Genomic DNA, 20,856 nt, shown 5'->3' with positions numbered 1-20,856 from the left:
CTAAGGAAAAGGTAATCTTAACTTCTGTAACTAGTGATGCCATCATGACCATTGTGCTTTCCTTACCTCTTTTTGATTTCCTCAACTAATTACTTTATGAATTCTTGCAAAGATTTCTTGCATTCAAGTGTGATCCACTGTGGAATGATGTTGTTATTTGTTTCCCTAACCCTAACCCTTATCCCATTAGGATGTTGTTCTTTTTTGTCATTTCTTTGATTTTACAAGGTATAGATTCAAGGTCGAATCCTTTTCAAGAAAGAGAGGATGATACAAGCCAAATGACCATTATAGTTTTGTGTTTTAATTCTTGAATCTCTTTGTCCTTTGCTTCTAGTGTCTTTGTCTCTTCTTCATCTCCTTTGTTTAGGGCTTAATTTTAGTTTTATTATCTTTATTCCCTTATCAACTTCCCCTAGAATAAATTAAATTTTCGTCACTGAAAAATCCTAATTTTTGAGACACCCTGATGCGGTGCCATTGCGGTAAACAACTAGAATTTCATAGTAGGGGTAGGCTAAGGACGAGCATGAAATTTCACATTGGCACGACGTAGTGCTATGGTGTTGCATCACTAGAAAAAGTCAGGGGCTAACTATCAATTCTCCATGATGCAATGCTTATCGGGTTGTTTCACTGGAAATAGACGAGTGTCATTTTACCTGTCACCGTGATGCGGTGGCCCACTGTCTCTAACGAAAATTGCCATAACTTCCTACATAGTTATAAGATTAAGGAAAAATTACTATCATTGCAAAGATAATTCAATTTCCTAAAGTTTGGTGAGTATTGAGCTTGAAAATTCCTAGTAGAGCAAATGAAATGCTTGTTTGAAGTTGACTAAGGGAACCTTTTAATCAAAAACTCAAACTATAAGGATTGTTTTGATTCGTCTAATTGCTAGGCATTATTAAAGCCTTAATATACGTCAAACTCAGTTATAAAACTGGAAAAGCACTATAATTTGTTTCTCATGATCTTGAAGCATGGTTCTAATATTGGTTTAAATTTTTGGGTTGTTACATGTATATATAGTTTTGTGCTAGCCTATGTGGTCTATTCTCATCAATGCATTATATCATTATTTTGAAGAAACTTTGGTAATCATATTTATATACACGAGATGTATGAGGTCATAAGTTGGTGTTGTCGATCCTTTATTACTATAGGTGCCTATCTGCTCTAGTAGGATTCTAAGCATGACACACCAGTATCAACACAATACTATCATAAGCACCCAAATAATATATAATTAGTATAACAATAATACTATGATTCGGGTAACTATGATTTTCCATTATGTCATGTCGTTAATATTATACTTAAGGATACTTAGCATCAACTGTGGTTATTATGCTTGTAATATAGGGTGATAGGCTTCTATTGTTATCACAGCCATTTCATTTTAAGGGTTAGTTCATCCTTCTATCCCTAAACTTTTAAATTAGGTTAAGTCACAGTATCATACTCATAATCATATCCTATCTTTCTTACCTATCAAGAAGAGTAAACTGAAGCCCACCACAATGCTAAACCACAAGTGTTGATTCATCGATAAATAGCTCGCTTTTGCTCCGTGATCTTGGAATACCGAATGCTATCAAAATATTAATCTACACATCATTAGGACTAAAACGAGACCTATATTTATAAATAAATATGATCGGATCAGAATTCAGGTCAAGAAAGGGCCTTTAGGGTTCTCAAATGGAATCCAAAATTGAATCTGTCACGAGGTCCCTCAAAGGAAAAGGAATGTGTGCACAAAAGTTGAGCACAAATATATGATAAATTAAAGCCCAAATCATCTCTAGGTCTATAGACCATTCAATTTTCAATGACTAAAATAATTAACAAAGTGGGTTGTGGTTCATGTAATTACAAGCCAAAATTCATCCAATTTGGGGTGACTCATGTACCCCATTCCAACCATTTAAACAATTTATAGTTTCAATACCTAATTATTTTTTAAAGCATAATTAATCATTTTAAACCTAGGAAAAGTAATTCAAGCAGTAACAACTAAAATCACTCGACACAACTTTAAAACTCACAACTTAAATCATATGAAAATCCATTTAATTCAAGCCACAATGTAAATTTTAAGTTTAAAGAAAAGAAACATGCCTAAAATATATAATAAATTGATGTCAATTTAATATTTGAAGCCCAGATGATGAATTCACTATAAAAGCCCTTGAATTTTCTTGGGTAGAGAGTAAAATATAAATCAAGTAGAGTTTGTTCTTTTAAAACTAAAAGAAAATTTTCACTTTTATTTTTATATGTCGTCCAAAAGCTACTCATCCCAAGTGAAAAAAATTAAAAACTAGATAAAATTTGAACACTGGTGTGGGATGCTAATATCGCTGAGGTTAGCCTTTATGTCACACCAATATCGTGGAGATTAACCTATGCTACACGGCCTCATCGCAGACCCAACCTACCTCAAGGTCCCAAAATAACCCCCAACCCCTTTTAAAAATCATAAACTTTCCCCAAACAACATTTTAACACCCCTAAATGCAATTCAAGTCAAAATATTACATTACACACATGGGAGGGTAAAAAATAAAATGATCAAAATTTTAATGGGTCATACATAATCCCCCCTTTAGGATCATTCATACCGGAATGATGAGTCATGATACTTTTAGCACGAGAATGACAAGAATCTACCAGAATAAAATTATAAACTCATGAAGATACAAGCTTAAAATGAAACTCATACCATAAGCACCTTCATCCAACACGGAGAACAAGAAAAAATATTTGTCCTTCATATATTCCTCAACTTCCCATATGGCCTCTTCTACATTTTGATTTCTCTAAACAACCTTCAATGAAGATATATCCTTGGCCTTTAATCTATGGAGTTGCCTATCTAATATCTAGATCTTGATTTCCTAATAAGATAAGTATTTTGTCATACCAACATCCACAACATGTACTATCAAGGAAAGATGACCCACATAATTTTTAGCATGGACAATTAAAAGATGGGATCAATATAACCCAAAATCACTTATAAATCCAACTCATACATCATATACCCAACTCTCCTTACAATCTGCTAAGGTTCAACATTATGGGGTCTACGCTTCCTCTTCTTCAATAACCTCATCTGTGCTTTCAAAGGAAAATCCTTCAAAAATACCCAATTACCTTCTTCAAACTCCAACTCTCTTTCTCACATCTACATAAGACTTTTGGTGACTTCGAGTAGTCTTAAGTCTTTCTCTAATAACTTTTACACTGTCTATGGCATGGTGAACCAATTCAAGGCCAAAAAACTTAGCCTAACAAACTTCAAACCACCCAATAGGAGACCTATAACTCCGACAATAAAGAACCTTAAAATAAGCCATCTGAATGCTTACTGATCACTATTATTGTACACAAACTTAATGAAAGGTAAATGATTAACCCAACTACCTTTGAAATCAATCACATATGCCTTTAACATATCCTCCAAGTTTTGAATAGTCTGCTCTGCTTGTCCATCCATAAAATAGTGGAAGATGCTACTAATGTTCACCTGAGTGGGTGTAAAAACTTTTTAAATTGAATGCCAAAATTGTGATGAAAAATGCATACCTCAGTTTGAAATAATGGAAACTAGTGCACCATTTAGTTTTATAATCTTTTAAATAAATAATGTAGCATAAATTTTTCCTAAGTAGTTAGTCCTCAAAGGCAAGAACTTAGCAGACTTGGTCAACCTATCCATAATGACACTAATTAAATCATACTGATTATAAGATTGAGTAAGACACATACTAAAATCTATATTAATCATCTCCCATTTCCATCTGGGATACTCTATAAATTGAGACATGCCACCAGGCCACTAGTTTTAAACCTTAACTTACTGACAAACCATACACTTAGCAATATAATACTATGCATCGTATGGTTATTTCATATTGCCAAAAGTGCTCTATTTTGACTTAAATCAAGGGTGTTGATGTCTTTTCAAACCCCTAAACCTTTCCTAATCACTCCTAATCAATAAAAGGAGTTTTTAAACACATAAATTCCACTCCCTTAAGCCAAAAAATTCAAGTTAAGATTCAAAAATCCACCTCCTCTCCCAAGAACAAAATCGAAGCCCCTGTCTCATGAAATTAAGAATTCAAGCTTATAATTTTAAGAAACCCTCAAGAAATCTTAAAGAAACCATCTATTGAGGTATGTGGGCTATTAATCAATGGGTCTCTTCCACTCATTGAGCCCAAAAATCCCCTTTTTTTGATTAATGTATGAAAAATTCTCACTTTTATGTAAATATCCATGTTAATAAAGAATTTAATCCATGAATTTTCTATTTAATCTAAATTCAAGCTATGTCAATATGTTTTTCCATGTGAATTAGTTTAGTCCATATTTTGAATTTCTATTTTCCATGTCATACTCCATTGATTTCATGCCAAATCCTCATGTTATGAATTGAACAATGTGAAATTATTATCCTCCCAATTTTTTCTCATTCCTATGTTCAAATTCATGTGTCTCCTTTATGCATAGAAATGTAATATGTTTTGGTTCTCTTTATGACTACTTTTTACCTGTGTACTATATATTGTTATCATATTTTAGTAATTATTCAGTACTGGCTGGCTATGAACAACCAACACCTATTTATTTTAACAGGTTTCTATTTTTAAGTTACAAGCCAATCAGACCATGTTTTTATTATTTTATTTAGATTACATGTTTATGTTGAAATTTATCAATACAACACCACATCAAGTAAGACCCATAATAATAACAGTGTTATTTAGTTGGGTGTAGGATTTAACACTGATCTAACCAAGGGATGGAGGCACACCTGCCAGTAGAGGTTGTGATATTTAGTAGAAGACCCTGAGTTCCAGAATTAAGTAGCCAGCGTAGGTATAAGAAGTTTTCTTACTAACAAAAGGTCGCACTCTTGTAAGTGCACCATCAAGTAGAGGGTGAATCCCTAGTCCTCCGAGACACTAGTTTAGCATATCCACACAACCATGTTTTAGTACCCATGGGAAAGTACTGACACTCTTCAAACCGGGGTTATAGTTTGGACCCTAATTATCTTAGATTAGGGAATATCGGTTACATGATAGCTCCCACAGTCTTAGTTAAGTATTCAGAGCATGTCAGTTCAGGTTTGTATGACCAAGTATATATGTAATAGTTATTCAGTTATTTAGTTATTCAGTTATTCAGACATTAGTTATTTAGTTATTCAGATCATATTAGTACATGTTTATGCTTGGCCTTGCTTTCTAAGTTTTACATATTTATGTTTTTTATGTTCAGTATCATTACATGATCCTTAAGTCAGTTTTATAGTATGTTCAGCTGTACTTGAGATGTACATACAGTATTGATGTTTTACCTCTTCCCAGTTTTAGTTCTACTTATTCTAAAAAAGTACGGATTAAAGAAACTAAGTGTAGTGATTCACAAGTTTATCAAATTATATTTGTTACATATGTTTTAAGATACTTCAGCTTTCCATTGATTTCAGCCTCTTAGTGAGTCTACTAGCATTTAGTATGCATATTTTAAGATTACGTATCTACTCAATTTTACTTATTACATTCACCCCAACTCACTTAGTATATTTCTAAGTATTGATCCATATATATGTCTATATGCTACATTGTCTCGTAATATAGGTACCAGCTGTAGCATCCATGTCATAATAAGACAACTTGAATCTTCTAGCTAGCAGGTGATGAGTTATCTTGTTTCAGAGATTCTAGTTAGTAGTAGTTCATGTACTTTTCTTTTATTATCCATAGCTATTTATTTTTGGTAGTTCGAGGCATGTCCCAGTTATTTACATTTAGTACAGTAGCGATTTTAGAGATAGTCAGTCAGAGTCATCACATGTAAATTCCAGGTCTCTCTTTAGTTTTATCAGGATATAAATTTTATTAGTATTATAATTATCTAAATTATGCCATGATTATATTTTCACATAATAAACTTAGATATTTTATATATATATATTATAAATTTATCGCTCAACTGGTATACAAGTTCATGGGTTAGGTTGAGATTACTTATGGCTCCAAGCACTGTGTTACAACAAGGGAGTATTCTCAAGTTGTGACAAACATCGTATAAAAACATAGAGATCAAGTGTCCTGGATGTCTATGAAGTCGTGTTTAGTAGTTTCCTGTAGAATAGTAGAGAGACATTTGTACTTTTCTTTGAGATGCTTCAGGGAATATAAGAAATGTTTCCGTTCTTTCATGTCTCAAATCATACAATAGAACTGTACTGTAAGCAAAATATGCAGATTCTTATGTTAACCAATTCATGCCAACTCTGGCTTATTTTGAGGTTATAGAAATAGTCAAACTTAAATTCTTGTAGATAGATTTTTTCTCAGATAGTTCTATAAATAGTAATGGGATTTTATGCAGACTAAAAAGTATTCCATCAGTGCTTTGAAGTTATGAAGTTTGAAAGATTTCATTCATGATCATGAGAATCGTGTACTAAGCTAATGTCAGATGTTCTTTCAGATCCCTTCTCAGTATCCTATGATAGCATATGATCTAGAGTTAAAATCATGAACCCAGAAGTTTAACAACAGCAAAGTGGGGATAATATTTGTCCGAATTTAGTAGATTATGTATTCTTACGGATAGTTGTATGAAAGGTTAACCAGTAGGCTTGAAATAGTATATGCAATAATTTAAGTTTGTTTCTTTAAAATTAAGTATAATAGTATGGGCGTGATTTAGAGTTGTACCCAAGCTGATATGGGATTATAGTATTTCTACATTTTCAAAGTATGTGTGCTTAGGTAGTACTCTTGATTTACTATGTGCTAATAAAGCGAGTAATCTAATATATGATGTTCTTGCCAACTAAGTTGTGGGTTATAGGTTGATGATGTTTGGTGTGTTGGTGTAATGGTGATTCTAATGGTTTAGGGAAAAATTTAAGTTTAGAGATGTGATCTGATTAGTATATAAAGGAAACGAAGAAGATTTTGTGTTTAGTTAGGCAAGTATGTTGTCAAGAAGGGCTCAAGTTTATGATGATGATTGTTGAATCTAAAGAAAGATTAGGATATTATATATTAATGAAGTGTTCAAGAATGAAGTTAGTATAGTTTGTTAAAATTTTGGGAATATCCATGTTAAGTGTTAGAATCTAAATTTGAACCTTGGATGATTGAGCTAATAGAAAGAAGAGTTGAATTTCTAGATAATATAAACACCGGGCATGGTGAGAATCCCGAACATTCCAAGTTATTAAGTGTTTAAGTCATTAAATAATAACTATTAGGGCTATAGAAAGTTAATAGTTGTATCTTAGAAGAAAATTTTGGAAAAATGTTTTACACTTTTTGATGTAGTTTTTTAAAGGGGCCTACAAACATAGAATAAGGGCTTAAAGCTATGAGGGAGATGATAGAAAAAGTAACCAAGTTAGGCTTTTAGATTTTAGTAGCGATGCCAGTGTGTTTTAGAACAGCAGTAAAGAAGGATGATACTCGACCCATTCTTATCTCAGTGCAAATTTTTATGCTTTAGTCATGCGACATTTACTCATGCCCTACATGTCATCTCCATGATCATAACTTATATTCATTCACTTTCCATAGAATTATATGGGCTTCCAATTCCAAGTAAGAGGAGTTCAACTTCACTCGGCTGTACAAATCATATTCCATGAGTTTATTTACCCCAAACTCATGTTATAAATCTCATGACTTATGTACCCATGCTTTACAGCACGATCAGTCCAGGTACTTATGTTACACTCTTAATGATCAGTAAAATTCAGATCATGTCATGTATATCCTCAGTTTTGATCTCTTTAATGATTTCATGCTTATGATAGTCTATTTCTCTGACCTTTATTAAGTTCCCAAGTTATACATAGTATTATTTCATGCTTTAGGTCCTCATGGTCAAACCTTTAAGTGACCTATTCTTATATAATGATAGTGGTAATGAGTAATTTTTTAGATGGGAAAGAGTAAATGTCTCATGTTGGAGAAAGATTGTTACATGGTTATTGCATCTCAAGCTATAATTTTGAAGGATAATAGAGGTAGAATATTTTATTAATGTCATGGTTAGTTGAGAATTTCATGTGTGTCTTCTTAAGAATAGTGCAAGTATATTTTTTTGATAGGGGTTTAGAGATTATAAGAAATATGCATTTATGGGTATTTTCCGAGAAGTTCATATATGGTTATAATGATAAGCTTTAATGTCATGTTTGTATATAAGTGGATGGGTGCATTGCGCGCTAGTGAATTCCTTGTAATATGTTGAATTTAATTATTAAAGATGTAGGAAGAGTTATTTTTGATATGACAAGTTATGAAAATGCATGGGGTATTGAATTCATGGTTCAGACTAATATTATGCTATTATGTTTAGTACCTTGTGATTTTGAGTTAGGCTTGAACATTGTGATAACGTGTAGTTTAACTCAGACTCTAGCTAGAGTAGTTATATATGCCTATGTGAAAATTTCAAGTTGAATAAATAAGCGTAATATACAAGAGGGTAAGTATGGTTGAGGAAGTAATTGAGAAGTGTGACTAATCTTGGAATTTAGAACTTGCATTGCTTAAGGCAAAGTGATTGTATCCTAGCTAATGTTTCACAAGCCTAAATTTCATGTTATAGAGTTATAGCCACGTTAAGATTCTTTACTCAGAGATCTGATTCAGATGATTCCCAATAAACCTTTTCTCCCTAATTCTATTAGGAATTCTTGCAAAGAGTGCCAAAGAAATACTTTAGTTATGTATAAACTTTCAGTATGATCTATTCCGTATAGACCACAATTCATATTTATAGTTAGACAGACAAGTTACTTTGTATTTCCATCTTTCCATATAGTCTTACTATCCAATCTTTTATGAATATGGCTATTCAATGAGCTAATTCATTTACATCCATGCAAGTTATGAATTCAGTTCAGTTTATGCATTATGTTTATGATTTAGCTATGTAGTCATTATTTAGTTCATAAATGTTCAGTGAATGATCTATGTTTTCCAATTGTTATAACTTAGACATTGTAATATCCCTTGCACGACCTTATTCTCTTTATCACATGATTCGTTCTTATATAATATAATTGGTGATGCCATGAAGCCCTTTTCTTTTGATCCTTATACGTGTTTTTTTGAAGGACAATTCCTAATGAGAAGTTATGTACTTTATACCATCCTCAGTAACTCTTGTGATTTTGTTGCATAAGTTATTACTTCACAGTTCTATATGTATGATCATATCCTAAAAATTTCAAGTGAGTTCAAAACTCTCAACATGAATCAACTCCTTACAGCCAATAGAGTCAAGTCAGCTCAGAAATCAATTTCATAATAGGAGTTATAATGTTCCAGCTTAGCTACATCCTTCATTAGCAGACATGTCATGTGTATCTTATTCTATACTTTTAAAGTTTTAGTAAGTTTATAACCCTCTTTTGAGGATGAATGATTCCAAGGGGGAGATAATATAACACCCCACATTTTTGACCTAGAAATTGAATCATAGTTTCTACTTGTATAAACCCCAATTACATGATTTATATTGAATAAATATGTCATGATAATTATCCTAGTGTTAAGATTACTTATAAGGTGAAAAATATTCATAGGAAACACTCAAAGCTAGGTGAGCTAAGAGCCTTTGATTATGCAAAATTGTTGTTTTGGATTCAACAAGGGTCGGCTATGAACGTATATAACTTTTTACCTTTGTGGAATTTAGCATATTAACGGTCACCAAATTATAGATAATTTAATTATCTTTCCAAAAATACCTTTTTTACCTTAATTCTATATCCGAGCAATAAGTTATGGCCATGCAAAACAGCATTGGAAAGGGTGTGTGACTGTTCTACGTCGCATGGAGATTGCATAGTGCCATAAGTGCTCCATTTTGACTTAAATAAAGAGAGTCAAAGTCTTTTCACACCCCTAAACCTTCCCTGATCACTCCTGATCAATATAAGGGGTCTTTAACCATGTAAATTCCACTCTCTTAACCCCAACCATTCAAGTCCTGATTCCAAAACCCTCCTCCTCTCCCAAGAACAAAATCCAAGACCCTTTCTTAAGAAAACAAGAAGTCAAGCTTCCAAGTTTAAGAATCCCTCAAGAAATCATTTATGGATGTATATGGGATACTCATCAATGGGTCCCTTCTATCAATTGAGCCTAAAAATCCCCTTTTGGCTTAAAGGATGAAACTTTCTCACTTTTATGAAAATATCCATGTTAATAATGAATATAATCCATGTATTTTCCTAGTAATTTAAATTCAAGACATGTAAACATGTGTTTCCATGTGAATTATGTTATTCCATATTTTGAATTTCAATTTCCCATGTCATACTCTATTGATTTCATGTTAAATCATCATGTTATGAATTGAACCATGTGAAATTGTTATCCTCCTAAGTTTATCTCATTCCTTTGTTCAAATTCATATGTCTCCTTTATGTATTGGAAAGTAATATGTTTTTGGTCTCTGGATTACTACTTTCTACCTGTGTTCTAAGTGTTGTTATTGCATTTTAGTAATCATTCAGTGCTGTCAGGTTATGAACACCCCATACCTATATGTTTATACATGTTTCCGTTTTCAAGTTACAAGTTCGGTAGACCATGTTTTTATTATTTTATTCAGACTACCATGTTCAGGTTGAGAACTTATAAGTATAATACCACATCAACTAAGACCCATAATAATACAAGTGTCATTTAGTTGGGAGTAGGATTTACGATCGAACAAATATAGGGAAAGGGGCTTACCTGCCAGTAGAGGGTGTGATCTTTAATAGCAGTCCCTAAGTTCCAGAACTACATAGCCAACATTGGTATGAGAGGTATTCCTACTAGTATAAGGTGGTACACTTTTAGGGGCATCTTCTAGGAGAGGGTGACTCCCTAGTCCTTTGAGAAACTAGTTTAACAGATCCACACAACCATGTATTAGTACCCATGAAATGGTACTGACACACTTCTAACTAGGGTTATAAGTTGGACCCTAATTAGCTTAAATTACATTATGTCAGTTATATGATAGCTCCCATAGTATCAGTTCAGTATTTAGAGTATGTCAATTCAGGTTAGTATGACCAAGTATACAAATATCCCTTATTCAGTTATTTAGACATTAGTTATTCAGTTATTAAATTATTTAGATCATGTCAGTGCATGTCTATGCTTGGTCTTTCATTCTAACTTTTACATGTTCATGTTTTTTATGTTCAGTGTCCATACATGATCTGTAGTTCAGTTTTACAACATATTTAGCTGCACATGAGATGTACATATAGTATTTATGTTTTATCGCTTTCCAGCTTCACTACTACTTATTCTACAAAAGTAAAGATTTAAGTAACTACTTGTAGTGATTCACCAGCTTATCAGATTAAATTTGTTATGAATATTTTAAAATACTTTATCTTTTAGTTGATTTCAGTCTCTTGGTAAGTCTACTAGCACTTAGCATGCATGTTTTAAGATTATGTGTCTACTTAGTTTTACTTATTGCATTCAACTTAGCTTACTCAGTACGTTCTAAAATACTTATCCACATATAAGTCTATATGGTGCATTGTCTTATAATGTAGGTACCAGTTGTAGCCTACATGTCAAAATCAGACAGTTTGCAGCTCTAGCCAGCAAGTGATGAGTTCTCTTGTTTTGGAGACTCTAGTAAATAGTAGTTCATGTACTTTTATTTAATTATTCATATGTATTGATTTTAGATTGTTGGAGGCATGTCCCAACTATTTAGAGTCAGTATAATAAAGGCTTCACAGATAGTGAATAAGAGTCATGACATGTAAATTCTAGTTCTCTATTCAGTTTTATCAAGGTATAAATTTTATCAATATTATAATTATCCAGATTATGCTATAATTATATTTCTACACAGCAAACTTATTTATTTTATATATATTCTAAATTAGTTGCTCAAGTAGTATGCTAGTCATGAGTTAACTTAGGATCACTTGTGGTTTCAAGCACTATGTTATGATTATGGGGTAGTCACGGGTCATGGCACGAGGCTTTGGCAAAAACTTGGAATCACATACATAGTTTCAACCATCGTTAAATGCCCAAGGTATAGCAATTATGTGAGTAGTGGTCCGATCACAATGGCTGCGATCGCGGTGTAGCGGAGGTGCGTGATCGCTATTCATGAGGCTTGGGATGGTCTATTTCAAAGCCCTCTATTGGGGAAAATTTTGTCATTTCTTCATTTCTTTGAGTCTCTAAATCCCTAATGGAGAGAGTAGTTTTAACAGTGTGTCTTGGCTGTTGATTGGAAGCTTGAAAAGCTTGTGGTTTCTTCTTTAACATCAAGTCTAAGGTAAGATTCCGTCAAATATTGTGTTGATTTTTTGATTTTATGACACAAAATCCCTAATGGCTGGAGGCTTGATTTTAGCCACAAATATGGTTGTTTTGCATAAATTTCTTGAGGATTAAAACTCCCTAATAGTACTTAAACAATGGGTTGGTCACAAAAACTCATATTTCAAGAATAGGTCACACTTGCGGATTTCTGGTGTCATGTTTGTCCCAAATAATAATGGTGCAATATTGTTTTTATTATTCTTAAAATGATTCATAGATTATGTTGTTAATAGATTGGATCGTGGAAGAAGCTTTAAGGAAAGGGAAAAAGAAGATTGTTGGTTCGTGAGCTATTTGGATTCAAGGTAGGTTAGGCTTACTTGTAGTTAGATTAGGCTTTATTTAGGTATGTCTTTGATATCTGAATAAGATGGGGCGGGTTCTTAAAAGGTAAATTAGTAGATTGTTATGCTTGGCTTTATTTGAAACACGTAGGTTATTGAACTTGTTAAGTGTGATATATGACTCATAATCTAAAACCTTTGTTAGTTGGACTTGTTACCTCATGAATAGCATGAGAATGTTCTAGTTGCTCTAGTTAGATGAGAGTGACTTTTTTCACACTTCCGAAGTGATTATTCCTTTTTTAATTGTGTATACATATTTTACACTTCCAAAGTGATTATACCTTTTGTATGATGGTTGCGGTATATATTGATATGGGATGTCATACTTTTGTTATAGTTTGTTACTTTGTTTGTATAGTAATGATGGAGATGCATCAGTTTTGAATTCTGTACCTTGACTTACATATGTTATCTTACTTTATATCATATTTATATCATAATTTAGCTTAATTAATCAATAATACCCATTGAGTACCCATTGTTTTAGTACTCATACTACACTTCTATAACTTTTTGGTGTAGACCTGATCACTAGTTGCCATTGCTAAGTGGAGATCGTGCTCTGTTGATTTTCTGAAGGTAGTTTGAGCTCTTGGAGTTTGAGTTGCCTGTTTTCCTCATATCTTTACTCAATCTTTTATATCAATACAAATGTATAAGACTATTTAGACTTTGAGTTGCATTTTTCTATTGTTGAACTTAGATACTCTTTTACTGATATTACCAGGTCATAGGATTGATATTCATATGTTTGTTGTCTTTTCTTATATGGAACAATGTTTCTTATATTTGTATTACTATATTTGGTCAATGTCGGACGTTTCTACCAAAGTAACTCATTCCTTAGCTCTAGGTTTAGGTTTCGGCTTACCCACTAATGGGTTTTAGTATGTGCCATCATGACATGGAAATTGGTCATAATAAATTTGTATCAGGGACTTGGTTTCACTAGTATTATTTGTACAAGAGAAAGTGTCTAAGAGAGTCCTGTATATCAAAATGTTAACGCTCGTTTTCGATCTATGGAAGGCTATACGATATTATTAGGAGTCCTTAACTCCTTTCACTCATATCGTGCTTAGAGTCTAATTTGGTTTGTAGGATATTTTGTTGACTTTTTTCTTTTGCAGATGATCACGACATATGATGAAGTTATAGGTGATGAGGGTCTCGAGACCTAGCCTAGATATTTGTCCCCAGCTACGGATTAGGGACCATCCCAGACCACATTCCTGCACTTGAGCCATAGGTTTCTCTACCACAACCAGTAGTGGGCCAGGGACCGGCCAAGGATCTAATAGGTTTTATTCCCTCCTCCTTGCTTAGATATGCTTTGGTTTAGTTATTGCTATTTTTGATGGTTCCAGACTACTGGAGAAGGATTATATCCTACAGTTGTAGCTCTGGAGTTAAGGTTCCCCCATGCTGGTAGTTGCTCAGCCGACAGCCGCTCAATAAGTTAATGATCCAGCCTACTTTGTCTGCTAAGGAGCATGAGTTATTGGGTAGGTTTTTATGGTTGGATCCACCTAGATTTTTTAGTGCTCCTGGAGAGAATGCATTTGGGTTTCTCAATTTCTGTGAGGATAAGCTTTGTGGATTAGGCCTAGTTGAGACTTGTGGTATGGATTATACAATATTTCAATTGGACTTGTCTGCTCGACACTGGTGGAGAGGTTTTATGAGCTCTAGGATAGTTAGATCTTCTCCCTTTTCATGGACTCAGTTCTCTGAGATATTCTTGGAGAAGTATATGTCGTACAACCATAGGGATCAATTGATAGATCAGAACTTTAGTATGGAGCCATGTTCTATGATAGTCGCTGAGTATGAGGCTCACTTTAATGAGTTAGTCGGACATGCAACTTCTATCTTAGATACTGAGTATTAGAGAGGTTGCTACTTTGTAAGAGGACTTTAGCTGATGTTTCTGATCATCCTAGAGTGATTAAGGACATGCATCATGAGGGTCACGTATCTGGAAATATTTCATTGGAGCCATCGTAGCTCCCGATTCAAATGTAGTAGTTCTTATATTGGGCATCCTTCATATCTATCTTTTAAGCCTAAGAGTCAAACTAGTCAACCAATTTAGGCATTTCTTCAGACTACTCATAAAGGTTAGTCTGATGCTAGTGGTAGCCCTAGCAAAGGCGTTGATCAGTCTTTTAGGGGTTTGTCTATAGGCCATAATAAATATGGTGGTTACTCCGATTTGGTTAAATCTATGAGTTGTAGTTCTGTTCTTGACTCTTCTTTTAGTTATAGTTTCCTATTTATTTCTTAAGAGATTTCCCTAGTCGTGGGGTAATGGTAGTATCATCTTAGGATGCTATTCCTATTAGGGAAGTTTATCTCATAAATAGATGTGGTGCGAGAGGTTGCAGGGGTGGTTATCAGGGTGCGCGAGATTGTAGTTAGGCTAGCAGGTAGAAGGTTAGGTGCCCAACTAGGTGGCAGGCATGTTTAGTTTTATGCAGTACCTTCCCAACCTAATGCTAAGATATCAGATATTGTTATGAAAAGTATGATTTTATGATGCCGCTAGTCAGCTCTTTTACTATTTGATCATGGGTCTATTTATTCGTATGTATTTGCTTATTATACTCCACAGTTGGATTTGACTAGTTATTTATTATATGTGCCATTATGTGTCTCTATCCCGTAGGTGATTCTTTAGTAGTGAATCGAGTATTCAAATCATGTGTTGTGACAGTTAGTGATGTTGGGGGTAGTAGTTTTTACAGTCAATATCTTGAGGCATTAATTGTATAATGTGCATTGTTAGATTTTCATCGATCATCATAGCCTTTAGCATTTTATGACTCAATGAGAGCTTAATGCTCGCCAGCCTAGATGGATATAGTTGTTGAAGGACTGTGATATTTCTATTTTGTATCATCTAGGTAAGGCATATGTGGTAGTTGATGCCTTGAGTCATAAGGGAGTGAGTATGGGTAGCTTGGCTTGCATATCATTTTCTTAGAGGCCCTTAGCATGGGATATTTAGTCATTAGCCAATTTGATTGTTCCTTGATATTTTGGATATTATGAGAATTCTAGCTTGTGTGGAGGCGGAGTCCATTTATTTGAGTAGATTTGTGATTCTCAGTATGAGGATTGCAAGTTTGGATTTCTCTATGATCAGGTTGTGAGTGGTGAGTTTGGGAGGGACACAGCTAATTCCTAGGGTATATTGAGGCTTTAGGTTGTATTTGTGTTCTCCAACTTGATTACTTCATTCATTTGATTGTTCATGATGCTCATAGCTCTAGCTATTCCATTCATCCCAATGCAACCACGATGTATAAAGATTTGAAGTGGTATTACTATGTCTTAAGCAGGATAAAGCAGAGCATAAACAAATAGATTAGTTGACTCAAACGTTGACCATTCTCAAGTGGAAATGGAACTGATTATGATGGATTCATTAGTAGTTTACCTCATACTCACCGTGGTCTTAATGGTATTTGGATTATTATGGATAGTTTGACCATGTTGTCATGTTTCCTTTCTATCCAGATGACCTTCAGTGCTGAGAGATTAAGATAGTTCATTTGTATAGAGATCCTGTTTCAATCATATTAGATTGTAGTTCGGTATTTACCAAGTGATTTTGTATAGCATTTCAGGAGGAGTTAGGTACTTGAGTGGATTTGAGTGTAACCTTTTAGCTGTAGACAAATGGTTAATCCCAGTGGCATATTTAGGAGCTTTATGATATGCTCTGAGCCTGTGTTATGGAATTTGGAGGGCAGTGGGATCAATACTCAGTATTGGCAGAGTTTGCCTACAACAACAACTACCATTCGAGTATTGAGATGATGCCTTATGAAAATTTTTATTGTAGGAGGTGTCATTCTCTGATAGGATGTCTTGAGACTTCTGGGGAGAGACCTTGTCATATGGACTTAATTCAGTACTCATTAGATAGAGTCAGGGTGATGTAGGATAGGGTGAGTGAAGCCAGAGTAGGAAAATGGCCTATGCCGACCATAGGTTCCATGTCATGAGATTTGGAGTAGATTATCATGTGTTCCTTCATGTTTCCCCTATAAAAGGTATTATGAGGTTTGCAAGAAAAGGTAAGCTTATCCCTCATTATATTGGTACATTTGAGATTCTCCGCGTACTTGGCGAGGTGTCTTATGAGTTAGCCTTACCTCAAAACTTTGATAGTATTCACCTGATTTTCCATGTATCGTTATTGCAAAAATGATATTCCTAATTCATTATAGGTGCTTAGGTGAGACTCAATAAAATTAGAGTAGCAGTTAACCTTTGTTAAGGAGCACGTGCTTATATTGTGAAGTAATGCGAGACAGTTCTACACTAGAGAAATTCCTGTGGTTAAGGTTCAGTAGAAGCACCACTCAATGGAGGAGGCTACTTGGGAGATCAAGAGTGAAATGCAGGCCCAGTACCCTTACTCTTTTGAGACTTTAAGTATTTTCTCCATCTTTAACTTTGGAGGATGAAAGTTCCTTAATTGTGGATGTTGTAATGACGTTTAGGTCATTTTTCATGTTTTGAATTATTTTCACCATTAGAGATTTCCCATAGCTTCCCTAAGTCATATATGACTTGCTGGAACTGATAGTTTGGTTACCTAGTGGTTCGTTTGATTGTTAGAACTACTTCTCAATTTAGAAGCTTTTATTGGTTTGAAATGTCTACTGAGGGAAAGCTTCCATAAAATTGTATCGAAAGGAAAATCCAACTTTTCTAATGCAATTGGAACATTGAAATCTATATGATTACTTAACTCATTTTCTCATATTGGACTCCGGATGCATCCCGAGGCTTTTGCCAAAACTTGGTATAAATTTGTAAGTTTTAGCCATCATCTAATGCCCGAGGTACCGTGATTGCCTGAGGAGTACTGGGATCGTGATGGCCGCAATTGCAGTAAAGCGAATGTGCATGATTTCATTTCCTAAGGCCTGGGATAGTCCATTTAAAAGCCCTCTTTTGCCCGAAATTTGGTCTTTTTTTAATTGTTTTAAGTTGCTATAACACTAATAGTGAGAATGGTCTTAAAAGTATGAGTTGGGTATTGATTGGGAGCTTGAAGATCTTGTATTTTTGTGATTAACATAAAATCTAAGGTAATATTCCTTGAATTTTGGTGTTGATTTCTATATTTTAATACCCAAAACTCCTAATGGCTTGAGGCTTGATTTTAATGCAAAATATGGTTGTTTTTCATGAATTTCTTATGGGTTATAACTCCATAATGGTATTTGAACAGTGTGCTAGTCTCGGAAACTCATTTTCCATATGTGAGACCCATTTGGGTGTTTTGGGTTTCACTTTAGACCCAAAGCACAGTGGTACAATTTGGGTGTTGTTATTCTCATGATAATGCATAGATTATGTTGTCAATAGCTTGACTCATTGAAGAAGCTTTGAGGAAAGGGAAAGTAAAAATTGTTGGTTCGTGAGAGATTTGGATTCAAAGTAGGTTTGACTAACTGGTAGTAAGATTGAGATTTATTTTGGTATGGCTTTGATATCTTGATAAGATGTGGCATTGTCTTAGAAGTTAAACTAGTAGATGGTGATGCTTGGATTTAGTTTAACCACTTAGGTTCTTGAACTTGTTAAGTGTGATATTTTACTCATATTCTAGAACCTTGGTTAGTTTGACTTGTTATGTCATGAATAGCATGAGAATGTTCTATTTTCTCTAGTTAGATGGGAGTGACTTTATTCACTCACCTTAAAGGCATGTTGACCTAGATATGCTTAGTTGTGAATTGGCTTTAGGTGACTTGGATGAATTAAGAGTAATACCTGAGGAAGGATGGTCTAATAGAACTAGTGAGGATTGATAAGCCTTGAGACACGATGTAGATAACCTAGTAAAATTCTAGGTTGAATTTATACTTGAAAAAGATAATTTGGGATATTAGAAGAGGAACTTGACCCTCCTTAACACTGAACTATTTAACTTCTTTAGTGACTCAGATTAGTGATGAACACCCTGTTTATACTTTTGGCGATATGATGGCTAAACTCGGTAAATAGTTTGTGCATGTTGTCAATGTTGGGATAATGTGTATACTTGATTATCATGTTGTTTTGATATGAATAAAATAGAAAATCCTTGCAAATTGAACCTATGACTAGGCAATCACTCGAATTATTAGCTTGTCGTTATGAATACCTTGGATTATTCTATAACTGACATTATACTCAATCCTATTGACTACAATTATGTTCATTCTGAGGAACTCTCTTTGCACTAGTATTGTGAAGCATGTCTAATAAAATAGATTCTTCAAAGGAAAATAATGACTTGTGACCATGCTAATACTTATGATAAACCCGATAATGTGTAGAATGCTTATGCCATATGTATAAAACTACTAATGCACCCCCTAATATGTTACATTGATAATATATGGTAAGTAATATTGATATGTCTTTTCTTACTTCTTTCCTATATCATTTTCTACTGGCCTTGAAATTGTTATGGATTTGGCTTTATATATGTAGGCATACTAATGGCATGATGGGTATTGATGATATGTTGATGAATAGAAAAGCCGAAGGATATATTGATGATACGTTAATGCCCACAAGGGTGGAGGATATATTAATGATATGTTGTTGCCCATATAGCCAGAGGATATATTGATGATATGTTTATAACCGGCAAGGATGAAAGATATATTGATGCCAGACAAGGCCAGAGGATATATTGATAATATGTTGATGGTCGATAGGAATGGTGGATATATTGGCGTTATGATGATTCCCGATAAATTTGGAAGAGATGGAATATATAAATACATGTTTATGTGTGTAGATATGCCCTTGTATTACTACCTATGTAGGTGCATTTGGGATAGGATGTTATAAATGTAAGGTTGTCTATAATTCTCTACCATTAATCACTTGTTAAGTGGCGTGGCTTTTATCTACCCTAAATAGTGAACAGAAGTAGAATATGTGGATTATTGAGTTAAGACTAATTGGTAAGTATAATCATGTGTAGAATTAAGGGTTAACCTAGTGAATGCATTTAGCTTGAATAAATGGGTAAATTATGGAATTCATACTAGTAAAATGGGTTATGTGATAACTACTTATGTATATGAACTTGCTATATGACTTGATAGATAGAAGACCAGAATGCTAGTTCGTTGATTTCATTTAGAAAAACGTGGTAACTAGTAATTTTGAATGTAAATTGGCACAGATACCTAAATGGCTACATAACTATGGTTATGATTACTTTGGTATAAGTTAGTCCTACCTATAGTAGTTGATGATGATTATGGATCTTTGAAAGTGATCGTGACGGGAAATCTATAAACCGTGGTAATTGTGAGTCTACTGTGTATATATATTTATATATCTTTATATGTTGATGAATTGATCTATTAGTTAACTCTCCGGTGGTATGGGACGTCATGATGGGTTCTTTACTTTGTGTTCTTTTGGGTGTACTTCTCGGTAGCATGGGACGCTGTGGTAAGTTCTTTTACTTTATGCTTTAATGATTGTATGCATGTTACCCTGGTATTTATACGATTACAATTGAATATACATGTTGTTTTATGCTTCTGATTCAATTATTCCTTTTGTATTAATATTGTGGTACGTATTGATATGAGATGTCATACTATTGTTCAAGTTTGTTAGTTATTTTGTACAGTGATGGTGGAGATGCAACTGGTTTGATTCTGTATGTTTACGTATAGTTATTGTCTTACTTTATATCATCTTTATATCATCATTTAACTTAGTTAGCTGATGATGCCTACTGTGTACCCGCTGTTTTGGTACTCATACTATACTTCTGTACCTTTTTGGTACAGACCCGAGCATTAGTTGTTGTTGTTGAGTTGAGATGGTTTTGTGTTTATCTTCTGCAATTAGGGTGCGCTCTTTGAGTTCGAGTCGCCCATTTCCCTTTTTCTTAATTCTGTCTTTTGTATTTGAGACTAATGTAGATGACTATTTAGACTTTGAGTTGTATTTTTGTATCGACGAATTTAGATGCTCTTACACTGATATTACCAGGTCATGGGATTGGTATTCGTATGTTAGTTTTCCTCTGTTATGTGGAACACTATTAAATATATGTA

This window comes from Capsicum annuum, chromosome 6 (genome assembly GCF_002878395.1).
Source record: "Capsicum annuum cultivar UCD-10X-F1 chromosome 6, UCD10Xv1.1, whole genome shotgun sequence".
Taxonomy (NCBI): domain Eukaryota; kingdom Viridiplantae; phylum Streptophyta; class Magnoliopsida; order Solanales; family Solanaceae; genus Capsicum; species Capsicum annuum.
This window is presented reverse-complemented; position numbering follows the sequence as displayed.